This window comes from Falco biarmicus, chromosome W, assembly GCF_023638135.1.
Source record: "Falco biarmicus isolate bFalBia1 chromosome W, bFalBia1.pri, whole genome shotgun sequence".
NCBI classification, from domain to species: Eukaryota; Metazoa; Chordata; class Aves; order Falconiformes; family Falconidae; genus Falco; species Falco biarmicus.
The window spans coordinates 17,126,384-17,140,388 of record NC_079310.1 but is presented as its reverse complement, the minus strand read 5'-3'; the positions used below and the strand labels follow the sequence as shown (position 1 = coordinate 17,140,388).

Below are 14,005 nucleotides of genomic sequence, written 5' to 3'. Positions count from 1 at the left end.
AAGGATGCTGAGGGAAGACCTTATCACTCTACAACTACCTGAAATGAGGTTGTAGGTAGGTGGGTGTTGGTCTCTTTTCCCAAGTACCAAGCGATAGGATGAGAGGAAGAGGCCTCAAGTTGAGCCAAGGGAGGTTTAGATTCAATATTAGGAAAAATTTCTTCACTGAAAGAGTGGTCAAGCACTGGAACAGGCTGCCCAGGGAAGTGGTTGAGTCACCACTCATGGAGCTATTTAAAAGCTGCGTAGGCATGGTGCTTCAGGACATGGTTTAGTGGTGGACTTGGCAGTGTTAGGTTAATGGTTGGACTCTATGATCTTAAAGATCTTTTCTAACCTACATGATTCTATGATTCTAGTTAGTTATGTCCCCTGGGAGTCTGCCTTTGAAGGTATTGACATCCATGAATGCTGCTCACTTTTTAAGAGCCATCTCTTAAGAGCGCAGGAGCTGGCAATTCCAAAGTGTCTGAAATAAAGCAAGCGGGGCAGAAGGCTGGCTTGGCTGAGCAGGCCTCTTGTTCTAGAAATTAGGTGAAAAAGGAAAGTATATGGACAGTGAAAGCAACTACAGGTGACATGGGAGGACCACAGAGATGCTGTTTGCCATTGTAGGGAGAAAATTTGTGTGGCCAAAGCTCTATTAGAGTTCAAGCTGGCCAGCACTGTGATGGACAACAAAAAGGGCTTTTTAAAATTTGTTAACAGCAAAAGAAGGATCAGAGATAACATTGGTCCGTTACTTGATGAGGTCCGTCATCTCACAAATAGGGATGTAGACAAAGCAGAGACATTTATTTAATGCCGCCTTCACCTCTGTCTTTTAACAGTGATGATGGGCCCTGGGACTCCCAGAGCCCTGTGTTGGAAGACTGTGATTGGGGGGATTATAAACTCCCACCTGACTCTGAACTTGTTCGAGACTTGCTGCTCCAGCTGGATGCACATAAGTCTAGGGGGCCTGATGAGATTCATCCCAGAGTCCTGAAAGAGCTGGCTGATGTTATTGCAGAGCCTCTCTCCATTATTTTTCAACAGTCTTGGGAGTCTGGAGAGGTCCCAGTTGACTGGAAGCTGGCAAATGTCCCAATTTTCAAGAAGGGTAAGAAGGAAGTCCCTGGTAATTACAAACCTGTCAGTCTCACTTCAGTGCCTGGTAAAATTATGGAGAAGGTTGTTCTGAGAGTTATTGCAAAACACTTGAGAGACAATGCAGCCATTGGTCATAGCCAGCATGGGTTCACAAGGGGAAAGTCCTGCTTAAGTAACTTATTTTCCTTTTATGACAAGGTTGCCCATCTAGTTGACCAAGGGAAGCCAGTAGATTTGGTGGGTTTGGATTTTAGCAAAGCTTTTGATACTGTTCACAGTATCCTTCTGGACAAAATGTCCAGCATACAGCTAGACAAGTCCATAATATGTTGGGTGAGCAATTGGCTGGTGGGTTGGGCTCAAAGAGTTATAGTAAATGGGGTTACCTCAGGCTGGTAGCCAGTCACCAGTGGGGTTCCCCAGGGCTCAGATTTAGGGCCAGTGCTCTTTAATGTTTTTAGAAATCATTTGGATGCAGGAGTCAAATGTACATTAAGTGAGTTTGCCCATGATACTAAACTAGGAGGAGCTGTGGACTCCCTTGAGGGTAGAGAGGCCTTACAGAGTAATCTGGATAGACTGGAGAGCTGGGCAATCACCAACTGTATGAAATTTAATAAGAGCAAGATTCTGCATCTGGGATGGGGTAATCCTGGTTATACCTACAAATTGGGAGATGAGAGGCTGGAGAACAGCTCTGCGGAAAGAGATCTGCGAGGTTGGGTTGATGGCAAGGTGAATATGAGTCATCAGTGTGCCCTGGCAGCCAAAAGGGCCAACCGGGTCCTGGGGGTGCATCAAACACAGCATAGCTAGCTGGTCGAGGGAGGTGATTGTCCCACTCTACACTGCACTGGTATGGCCCCACCTTGAGTACTGTGTGCAGTTCTGGGTGCCTCAGTATAAGAGGGACATCAAACTATTAAGAGTGTATCCAGAGGAGGGTGACCAAGATGGTGGAAGGCCTCGAGGACAAGACTTATGAGGAGCAACTGAGATCACTTGGCTTGTTCAGCTTGGAGAAGAGAAGGTTCAGGGGTGACCTCATTGCAGTCTACAACTTCCTCAAGGGGGGCAGTGGAGGGGGAGGTGCTGATCTCCTTTCTCTGGTGCCCAGTGATAGGACATGTGAAAATGGTATGAAGCTGCATCAGAGGAAGTTCAGATTGGACATTAGGAAAAAGTTCTTCACTGAGAGGGTGTTCAGTTGCTGGAACAGGATCCCCAGGGAAGTGGTCACAGCACCAAGCTTGTCAGAGTTCAAGGAGTGTCTGGATGATGCTCTTAGTTGTATGATTTATTTTTAGGTAGTCCTGCTAGGAGTAAGGAGTTGGACTTGATGATCCTTATGGGTTCCTTCCAACTCAGGATATTCTATGATTGTAACTAAAATATTACTCTTAAGTTTACTTCTTGGTTTGAGCTTGAGCTTTTAGAACCTTGTTAAGATAAGGGAAAAATACAGGCTTTAAATTTGTATGAAACTAAAGGCTTCTGACTTTTAACCAGGAACAATAGTTGGCAACTCTGTAATAAAGTAAAAGTAATGGGAAATATTCTTACTGAATGTAATTTTGTAAAGTATGGGAAATAAAAAAACCAACCAAACAAAAAACCCCTATTTGACAAGATGGGTCATAAAAGGCAAATGGTACCAGTCAAAAATATCTTTAAAAGGGGCTGGTAGAAATTTTCTATGTGATGCAAGAAGCTATTGTTTCTAGGCAGCTACTGTCAGCTTCAGAGAAAGCAGAAAAAATCATGAAAAGGTGGTCTCTACCATTTATTCAAGCAACAAAGTGAGAAAGGGGGAAGAGAGGGAGAAGATTGGCCAAGTCATCTCAGTCTTTTAGCAGAATGTATTCACCACACTATTTGAATCCACCACAATCTTAAATTCTGTTGTGGATAAGCTAAAAATACTTCAACAACCACTAAACCCCAATGCTGTTTGAAAGAGATACTTGACTGAATCTCCCTTTGCTTCTACATACCATAACTGTATTGAAATTTATACTGAACACAGAGGATTTTGAACTCTAAAAATATATAACAAAGGATTCTGGAGAGGAACTTTCAGAAATGGTTTTAAAAGATTTTAAAGAAGCTGCCTGCAAAATTGTTTTAAAGGACTCCAAGGAACTGCTGATTAAATGTGCAAGAAGATGTCAAATTATGTTCATTTTGATGAAATTAAAAAATACATATTGAACTATTCCTATAACTTGTGTACAAGCTCTCAACTTATAAGAAAGATGTTAATGTCATTACCAGCAATTGAATGAAAACCTTCGCTTATGCAGCGGCAGTAAAAGAAAAATGTGATAGAGGACAGAAAATACTATCATGGCATACATTAATTAACATCTGTTCTCATTTAAATAAAGTTTGCAGCTCTAATTGCTTAATCTTCCTCAAATCCGAGAACTGCAAGGGTTCATATAGGCCATAGAAGGGACCTGTAGGTATTGGAAAACCTCACAGGAATGTTGAAAATGGGTGGATTTTGTGGTTTTTTTTTTGTTTTGGGCTTTCTTTACACTTTGGAAGGGAGATTGCCTTGTGAATATATGACAAAATGAAGATTACTTTTTGAAAAGTGAATGAAAACTTTTGTTTTTATCTCTAAGACTTTTACTGAAAACAGAGAATGTGATTTTTTTTTAAAGCTTATGAAGTGTTTCTGCTTTTTTGGAGGTTCCTCCCTCTCCTTAAAGTAAGCTCACCACTACCATAAGAAGTGCCCTAGTTGTTCAGACTGATGGTTCATCTAGCTCAATGGTGATAGGAGAGGCTATTTAGGGGAAGCAGGTCAGCCTTGTCACTGTCTGCAGTCTCATGCCTTTGTCTTCTCCCAGTATCCAAAACTTTGCCTAGTCCTATTAAATATCTACTTACAGACCTATTGTCTGTGAATTTATTGAATACCTTTCTGACTGCAGAAAATTAATGGAAGACTGGTGTGGAGGATTGTAAATATGCTCAAGTGACTTGCAGCTGGGGTGTAGAAAATCACATATATCATACTAATCATTGCTTAGCCTTGTGTGTTTGACAAGTGGAACATCTGTGTTCAGATAACATAGGCCTGTGATAGACTTAGAGGCATGCTTGAGATTCCTGCCCTGCTGTGGGAAAGATCAAAGCACTGTGGTAAATGATGCCTGTGTGAATCTCTGATATATATACAGGTGAAAACAGCAGGTTCGGTGATCCTCTAGCGTGGACCAATATCTGTGGTGCCTGTGTCCCCACTTGTGTACCTCCACCCGGGTGCTGCTTCAGGGGTCCCCCAGTTGGCGAGGTAATGAAAATAAATTTACTCTTTGCATTTCATCTGTGATTTTGTGGTTTTCCCTGTGTCCTGCCTGTGCCGGCTCACACACTGACCCAATTTACACTGTCTGCCTCCAAAATCTCTTGTGGAAGCAAGACTGGGAAGCTCCCTGCTTGCTGCATAGAGAAGTACATTACTAATTTTATTTACCTGAAACCAGTCTGCCTTAAGAGACTGCTCCTAGTTTTAGTGTTGCAGGATTCGGTGAATAACAGTTTCCACTCATTTTGTCCTTTATGGTTGTAAAGCTCAACTAAATCCACCTGCAGCCTTTTCCTCAAAAGTGAGTAATCTCGCCTGCCTTAATCTCTACTTGCTTCATTCTCTTTGTCTTCTTCATTGACCTTCTCTTTACCTCCTCTAATTCTGCTACATCTTTTTTGAGGTGTGAAGACTAGTGCACACAGTACTTGAGATGTGCGGGCACTAAAGTTTTATTTATAGTTTTAAAAAGACACTTGCTTTTATTCTCTAGGTTACTGATGATGGGCAATGTTCCATTGGCTCCTTTTTGTTGTAGTTGCATATTGAGTTGGTGATTTTAGAGAACTGTTGGTGTTAACTTAAGGATCTGTTACTTGAGTTGTAACTTCTAGTTCTAGTTTCAGCATTATGTACCCATAAATTAGATTATTTTTCTCTGGTTGACTTATCTTTCTTTTGTCTATATTGAAGCTTATCTGCCACCTTTATTTTTGAGAGGCCCTTTTGAGGTTTATCACAATTGTCATGGCATCTGACTAACCAAAAAGCTGTCTTGCCAAAGGATCAGACCCCAAACTTTGTGTTATTGAGAGTGTAACAACATTAGGCTGAAAGATGACATGTAAGTTTCTAGCTAGTGTTTTGAAAGGCCTGCATCATAAAAGAAAACAGTGTTTCACTTTCCCAATCCCCTCCTTCATTACCACTTATTTGCATATAATCTTGTAGAAAGAATTCAGGTATTTCATGGCTTGGACTGTTTTGATTGTGAATTTATCTTGCACCTCATTTTAGTCTAGTGTCCTGGTACCATGATAATTCTCATCGCACATGTGCTAGTTGACTTCCAGGCTCCCATCTGGAGTGAACCAGATGACCTACCTTCTGTAGGAAACCTAAACTTCCTTGATTGGTTGATGAGAAGACGCCTGAACTGCATTGTTTTGGCTATCACTGCTTGGACAGTCCTGCATTTTAGTGGGCATAGCACTTTCAAATTCTTTTCAACATCCCAGGACATGCAGCACATGCTCCTGTTCATGCTCTGAAAGCATCACAGTGGGAGGCTGCAATGTAGTTTTCTCACTTTTGCATAGGTCAAAGTGAATAACCATAAAAAATTAAGAGGTCTTAGTGGTCTAAGCATGCCTTTTGGGACCACAGGGGTATGCCTGTACAAGCATTTCAGTTCAGATCAGGAATGAGCTTTGGACATGTATCTTCTGATCATTCCTTTATGTCCTCATGCTATGCTTTAGTTTGCTTTGAAAGTGGCCTCGGAGCACACTAAATTCCTTTTTGATGAAATTTAATTGGAGGGTCCACTCCAGAAACGTATGTGATGCACTCCAACAAGGGGTGTTCAGTCTGTGGCACTAGACCTCCCCAGTCCTGTCCAAAACATGTGGTGTGAATGTCAGATCCTCAGCACCACCTGATTTGCTCTGCAAAAGTGGAGTTCAAGATCCTTAGGACAGTGAGGAGGGTGCACATGCTACCCTGAACTTCACGAGAGCTGACTTTGGCCTCTTCAGGGATTTGCTTGGTAGATCACCATGGGATAAAGCCCTGGAGGGAAGAGGGGACCAAGAAAGTTGGTTAATATTCAGGGTTCATTTCCTCCAAGCTCAGGAGCGATGCGTCCCAACAAAGAGGAAGTCAGGCAAAAATGCCAGGAGGCCTGCATGGATGAACAAGTTGCTCCTGGACAAACTCAAACACAAAAAGGAAGCCTACAGAGTGTGGAAGCTAGGACAGGTAGCCTGGGAGGAATACAAAAAAAATTGTCGGAGCAGCCAGGGACCAGGTTAGGAAAGCCCTGAGAGAATTACAGCTGGCCAGGGATGTCAAGGGCAACAAGAAAGGCTTCCATAGGTATGTCAGTGGTTAAAGGAAGACTAGAGAAAACATGGGCCCTCTCTGGAAGGAAATGGGAGACCTGGTCACCTTGGACATGGAGAAGGCTGAGTTACTCAATGACTTTTTTTGCCTTGGTCTTCACTGGCAAGTACTATAGCCACGCTGCCCAACTCACACAATCCAAAGGCAGGGACTGGGAGAATGAAGTACTGCCCACTGTAGGAGAAGACCAGGTTTGAAACCATCTAAGGAACCTGAAGGTGCACAGGTCCATGGGATCTGATGAGGTATGTTCGCGGGTCCCGAGGGAACTGGTGGATGAAGTGGCTGAGCCACTATCCATCATATTTGAGCAGTCGTGGCAGTCCAGTGAAGCTCCCACTGACTGGAAAAGGGGAAACATAACCCCCATTTGTAAAAAGGGAAAAAAGGAAGACCCGGGGAACTATAGGCCGGTCAGTCTCACCTCTGTGCCTGGCAGCATCATGGAGAAGATCCTCCTGGAAACTATGCTAAGGCACATGGAAAATAAGGAGGTGATTGGTGACAGCCAACATGGCTTCACGAAGGGGAAATCATGCCTGACAAATTTGGTGGCCTTCTACGACAGGGTTACAGCATTGGTGGATAAGGGAAGAGCAACTGCTGTCATCTACCTGGACTTGTGCAAATCATTTGACTCTGTCCAACATGACATCCGTGTCTCTAAACTGGAGAGGCATGGATTTGACAGATGCACCACCCAGTGGATAAGGAATTGGCTGAATGGTCGCACTCAAAGACTTGCAGTCAATGGCTCAATGTCCAAGTGGAGACCAGTGACGAGTGGTGTTCCTCAGGGGTCAATATTGGGACCGGCACTGTTTAACATCTTTGTCATTGATATGGACAGTGGGATTGAGTGCACCCTCAGTAACGTGCAAATGATAGATCCTCATATGAGTTGCCTCCCCTTCCCATCAATAAAGACAACTCATGCGGTATCCCAATGACAAAAACAGCATAACTTAATAAAAGAATTGTAGGTTATGGAGCAATCAGCCATTACATTAAAATCAGTTTTGGAACTGTTTTTAGCTCATCCTACTTGAATTTACAGTAGTACAGAGGGGATAGGGGGAATTACAAATCTAATTGAAGCACTCTAGGAACTTGAGTGCCTCTAACTAAAAGCTGTAGCAAACAGTGGAGGACAGATGCTGAAGCGCTTCTAGTCTCTGTGTCCCAAACTAGTATCCTAGTGGCAGAGGGGGTAAATGCAGTGCTGAATTCTGGAGCTGAGTACATGACCTGAGCTTGGCCCCGCCAGTACGCGTTAGTGTGGGAGAGGCTTTGCACAGCATTACTGGTATCAACCCATTATGAAGGTCAGTCATAAGTTTCTCATAATTTCAGTAAAATATTTTGTAGAGCATTAAAATTTTTTCAGATGAAGTTTAATACAGGAATGGTAATGTTATTTAAGACAGGTGATGACAGTGTACCTAATAATTTCTACCTAATAGCGTGCCTTCTGGGATCACTTGGGACTGACATTATAGTTATTAATTCCTGGTTATAACACAGAAAGTAACATTGTTCTCAGGAAGCTTCATTACTGTGCTAGAGTGGAAGTATCATCTCTGTGGAGATTTATATCATTCGGGAAGATTAGGAATATGGAATGAAACAACTGGGGTAAAACACTGCACAAAGTAAATGTGCTTTTGCTATAAATTGGGAGATCATAAACTGTAAATGACAGATAAGTGTGGACTACCAGGGTGAAGTGACAAGGGGAAAAGTGAGTACAATTTTAGAATTACTGTAATTTGGTAGTGAGCTTTCCTGTGGAAAGCAGTCTGGAGCCCATGTGGGATATTGCACCTTGTCCTGGTTGCCAGTGTTGAAAAAGGAGATACTCAGACTGAAAGAGGTACAGATAGGCTCTCCGTTCTTTTACAGGTGTCTTTATACAAGCCATAAAAGAAAGCACAGAGTACTAAATGGCTGTGAACACGTAATCTGGAAAAAAGTTTGTATATGTTGACAGTGAGGTGCTAGTGCAACTTTCTGGGGTGAATAGCAGAGGCAGACCACTTACCAACATAAAGATGAAATGTGTTCAGCTTATAGGTGATTTATGGTTGAATGTATTAGATAAGATTGGACAGGTGCTTCCTTCTAAATATCTTTTTTTTGTGACCAAGTTACATGTGGAGAACTTCTCCACATAGCATGGAGCTTCTGAAATAACTTGCTGATAGATATCTAAATATCAGTGCATCTGTTGCCTGTTGTGATGTGATACTTCTTTATGAACTGAGCTGCTTTAGAAACAAGTCTCTCTCACTCTTAACACTGACACCTACAGAAGCAATATGTAGCTGTAGCTTCCAAATGCTACTGCGGTGAGATACTCTTAACATTTTATGAAGCCAGTGGGCTGACTGCCATTGATTTCACTGGTAATTGAAGCTTCTGAAAACAAATAAAGGGAAGCTGTTTTAGGAGGAACTCACTAATGTTAAATAATGCACTCTGAAATGTGCTTAAAAGAATTAGCTCCCCGCCCCCAAAAGAAATGACCTACTTTGAAGGGAAGTAAAACCCAAAGTGTTCCTCTAACTGGGGAAACCACAGGAAACTTGTTTTGAATATAAAGGGAAATTTCAGAGATTGGCTTGGAAAATGAAAGGTCAGCAAAAAAACCCAGTGAATTGCAATGTGAAAAGATTGGAGATTTAACAATTATTAGAGAAGCAAAAACTGTGACGGCAGTGCTGGGATGCAGCTCTAGGTAAATTCTTTAGAGAAGGTGCATCAGTACAGACACTAACAAGTTCAGCTAGATTAAGCACATCAAATTATAATTTAGTGGTTTGGGATGGGGGATGGAGGGTGTTCTTGGTACTGAATGCAAGGAGGACTGAAAAGTTGCTTGTGCCCTATTCGCTGTATGAAGGACATTAAATATGCTCTTTGTATTTAGAAGCTAAATATTATACACAGTTCAGTGGCATGCGTGGGCTTTCCTCCCCCCCCTCCCCCCCCATTTGTTAGTGGATTGTCAGTAAGATCTGTGAACATGTGTTACATTTCAGGTTTGGATACCAACTCCAAGAAATGCACCTGAAATCAGGGACATTACCTTCAACCACTCTCTGCAGATTGATTTGGCTCTTATGCTTTAGCATTTGCAGCTTGGTCTTGTTTTATATGCTAGACAACCTAATTGGTTGCTGGCATTCCCAAATTTCACAACTGCTGTATTCATCTGTGTACTAGAAAAATATAACAGAATACTGTTTGTGGAGAGCAAGAGGCAATTATAAAGATGAATATGTGCTTTCTGGCAGTTCAACAACATGTAAACTTTTAGTAACACAAAGAACAAATTGTATAGGTATATTGCCAGTTTAAACATGGTATAAATTTTCTATTTAAACTAATAATATTTGGGAGATGGACATAAGTTTTTTCTTTTTTTTTATTATTGTTCAGTCCTGACTTTCTTGGCTAGGGAGTGGATAAAGTCTGGCACAGATGGAAGATTTTTTGTGATTCTTTTGTTATGGCATGCTGGCTTACCATATTTGTGAGAGCATTCAGTATTTTCTATTCATTCATCAGCCTGCTTTGATCTCCTTTCACTTGTTATGGCAAAGATTAAACCTTTTATAAATTATTTTTTTTTCTGCCAAAAGTAATAGAGCACAAGAACAGGTAATAGGACTTATATGATGGCTCTGTGACTAATACAGCATCACAGGCTGCGACTAGTGCTTTTCTTCAAAATTTATAAAGTCTGTTAACATGTAAATCTAGAGAAACATATGTTATACAACACTATGATCTTTTACATTTTTCATATATCAGTTTTCTCTTGATTCCAGATTGACAGCTGGGCCAAGCCTCAAAACAGTAGCAGAAGATTATACCAACATAAGCTTGAAAAGTCTTCCATTTCCCACAGTGCTGAAAAGTTTGTGTCCTTGCATCCTAGCATGCTGTTTGTAGAAATGGCAGAAGCAGCACTGCTACAGGAAGAAAGTGGCTTCTGTTGCTACTTTGCTAACAGACCAAATAGACAATTGAAACAGCTCTATAACAGTGTTCTTGCACCAAATTAAGTCACTAGAGGTTATTAAATACAGAAAAATTAATGGAAAGGTCTATTGAGAATCTTGAACTAAGAAAACTTAGACAAAAATGCTTGTCCAAGGAAATAAGGTGTGGAAATGTCATGCTCAGTGAGTCTGCTTCAGCCCAGCCACTAGCAGAAATTGGGCACAGTCCCTGTTATGATTGTGTTACAGCAATCAGGAAATAACACAACACAAATAAACCAGAAAGCAGGAAAAAAAAACTTTTACCATTGGTCAAACTCTACTGTCCATACTATTCCTACATCCTCCAAAGGCCAAACCACACTCCTTGTCTCTGCTTCATCCAGGTTTCTCCCACATGCCTCAGAGCTATTTAACCACTTTGCTGTAGGATCACAGCTGCACATTGTCAAAGCAAGGTCACAACTGCATATTATCAATGTCAATCAACCCACTGTCTTCATTCCCCTACAATTCCCCCTTTTTGTTTTTTCAAAAGGTTGCTTCTTCATTACAAACATTCGACACATGGTGGGGTTGCAATTGCAGAAGGGCTGCAATGCCCACTTGCAATCTTCATTGGCAATTAAATGCAGCAAAGAAGCACGCCTTTATTTGTTTCTCCAGGTTTATATACCCTTTCCCCAGCTTCTCTGATTGATTATCCTTACACCTAACCTACTCAGCAACAACTATTGATTGGCTAAGATGTGTGGGTTTCAAGTTCTCAGCCAGCAGCTGACGTGTCACCCCATATCTGGCTCTAGTCTTGCTTCATATCCTGTTTTCTCTCCAAGTTTACTCTGTCAAGGTTGTGGCTCACTCTCTTTAAAGACACAGCTCTATTCCATCGTTGAAGCCTGAGCCGCCAGCAACCCAGTCTAATCCCTCTTTTCCCCCTTTTTGTTTTTCAACCAAAAAGGCCATGTTTATCATCTGTTGCAGGGCCCTTTGCAAACAACAAAACAAATATGGTATCATGAGCAAGATGGCACAGATTACAAACAGTCCTATGAGTCACATCTCAATCAATCCCATGAACCAAGACCCTAACCCCAAGTGACTTAACCGATCATCTAGAAACCCATAACTCTCCTGTAAATTCTTTGTTGCTTCCATTATTTCCTTGATCTATTTGTGAATCTATTTTGAATTTGTTTTTCAATCCATGCAACACATACCATCAAAGTCTTGACAGCCATGACCATGTGTTAGCAATAAATGGTTATGGTTTAATATAATGTTCTGTGAAGGCGCTAACAAACTTAATTTACCTATGGTATATTGCAGGAGCGGTCTGGAAACTAGGACCATGCGTGGCAATCAGTTAGCTGAGGGGAATGTGCTCGAGCTTGTCTAGACAACAATTAACATGATGAGGCATGTTTGCAGAGCACAGGGGAGTGGGAGACGGATGGCGCCAAGGAAAGGCAACACCTTGCTGTTAATTGCTGGTAGTTAACCACCAATCAGGGATTGCCTAGTATGCAATGCTTAGCTTCAAGAACCAATCTGTTTAAAACGCGCAGCTTCTGAAAGTGTATAAAAACGCGTGCTTCTGTACAATAAATTGACATTTGCTTGCATCACGCTGCGTCCCGTCTCTTCATTCGCCGCAAATTGGTGACCCCGACATGATGCGTTTAAGGATCTAACGTGAAGGGCTCTCGAATCGCCTATCTGAGCGACATGCAGCGAATCCCACAGAACTTTGAATGATCTGCTGAAAGGAAGCAGGAGCCGGCCAGAAATCCCTCCGGAGTTGAGAGGTGAGCTGTGGGAAATCCGTAATGGGGAATCAGGCTTCGTCCCCAGAAAGAGACGTATATGGACTCATAAAGGGTCTTCTAGTCAGATCAGGGAGTCCGTGCCTCAGTCTCCTCAAATGGTGACCCCTATGGTGGTGTTCCGAAGCCTTGGAAGAATAAGGACGGAAAAAAGACAGCTCGTGGAAGAGGGCTGCGTTCCGGAGGAGACGGCTTGGCTGAACGATCGTCTTGCTGTCTGGACCAGGCGGACAACCTAAACCCCCAGGATAACACCTGTATGCATCGAGACAGGTGAGCAGCCAAGAAACCTTAGAGACTTTGAAAGAATGAAAGTGTGTACATACAGCAGCCAATTGTATGATGCTGCCGCGGAGGGGAACTCCGTGTCGGGAATGCATTTAACATCTTGGTGGCAAATTCTGACTACTCTTTGCCAAGTGTGGACTAATTCTACTATCGGTGCTAAACCAGAGGAAGCTGTAAATTCCACCGACAGCGCGACTCTTCTCAAGACACCGTCAGCGATGGCGATTCCATCCACACCTCCTCTGCCCCCAAAGCTTCTGTCACTGATTGCAGCGACCCTCACAACACAGGACCAAGCACGGGAACAGGACAACTCGGACAATGATTTTATTGACACTGATAAACCTTTTGATCCAGGTCCTATAGATCTGGAAAAGGAGCTAGACCTTTTCCCCACCCCCTCGTCTCTCCTGATGCATTGATTGTATTTTTGGGGAGGGTGAAAGGGAGTCTGAGGGATTGGTGGCAGGAATGCAAGTGGGAAACACTTCAGTGATGGGTTTTGGGAGTCGCTAGGGCATGTTTAGTATTTTGTCAGACAAATCAACCTGCAGAGTGGCAGCCTGTGCAATACGAGGCTGTTAAAGGGTTAAGCAAAGCAGTGCGGGAAGGGAGGATTCATAATACATTTGCTATGTCCCTTCCTGAAGTGATGGCAGAGCCTTATAGCTCACACTGCATGATTGGAAGTTACTGCTTTGTATGGTACTAACTGATACAGTATATGATGTGGTTATCTGATTTTTGTGAGCTATGTGTTGTGGCCTTGACTGAAAACCTTAATCGGGGAATTTCTGTTAACTATGAGCAGTTAGCTGGAGCAACTAACTGTGCCGATTCTGTGACTCAGGCAAGGTATGCCAGGGACAACTGTTTGCAAATGAATGAGATGGCTATTAAGGCAGTCAGGATGTGGGAGTCTTGCCACAGTCTTGCAGGGTCCTAGAGAGTCACTAACTTTAATACTAACTTGATTGATTGGCTTCAGAATATTTTGCAACAAGTCGAACATCAGGAAGCTCAAGGGTTGCTTTTAAAACAACTGGCTGTGATAATGCCAATGAAAATTGTAAACGGGCAACTTTCACAATCGCAACCCCAACATGTGTCAAATGATTGTAATGCAGAACTCACAGCAGACTGTAATTCTCAGGCTGAGTTGTGGAATGCAGCATAACAGATTTTTGCTTCTCTAATCTCTTCTGTAAGAATAGTACACGCTTTTAACTTGCTTAGTAAATTAGGCTGCTAGCTTGCTAAACAAAGTAATACTACAAATACTGTTCTTTTTTTTTCCCGGCTTATTAACAGATGTTGATTCTGTCCATCACATGTTGCTACAGAACCGA

At 42.3% G+C, this 14,005-nt stretch overlaps 1 protein-coding gene across 5 annotated transcripts in view; it reads left to right on the top strand.

Moving 5' to 3' along the window:
• Positions 1-14,005, top strand: part of LOC130141970 (kinesin-like protein KIF2A) — an 87,504-nt gene that overhangs the window by 14,958 nt on the left and 58,541 nt on the right. The window contains exon 2 of one of the 5 annotated variants that reach the window (XM_056323333.1): positions 4,284-4,396. The exons of the other annotated variants lie outside the window; for them this stretch is intronic. The gene's annotated coding sequence lies outside the window, so the exon portion shown is untranslated. The remainder of the gene's footprint in view (positions 1-4,283; positions 4,397-14,005) is intronic. 5 annotated transcript variants of the gene reach the window in all.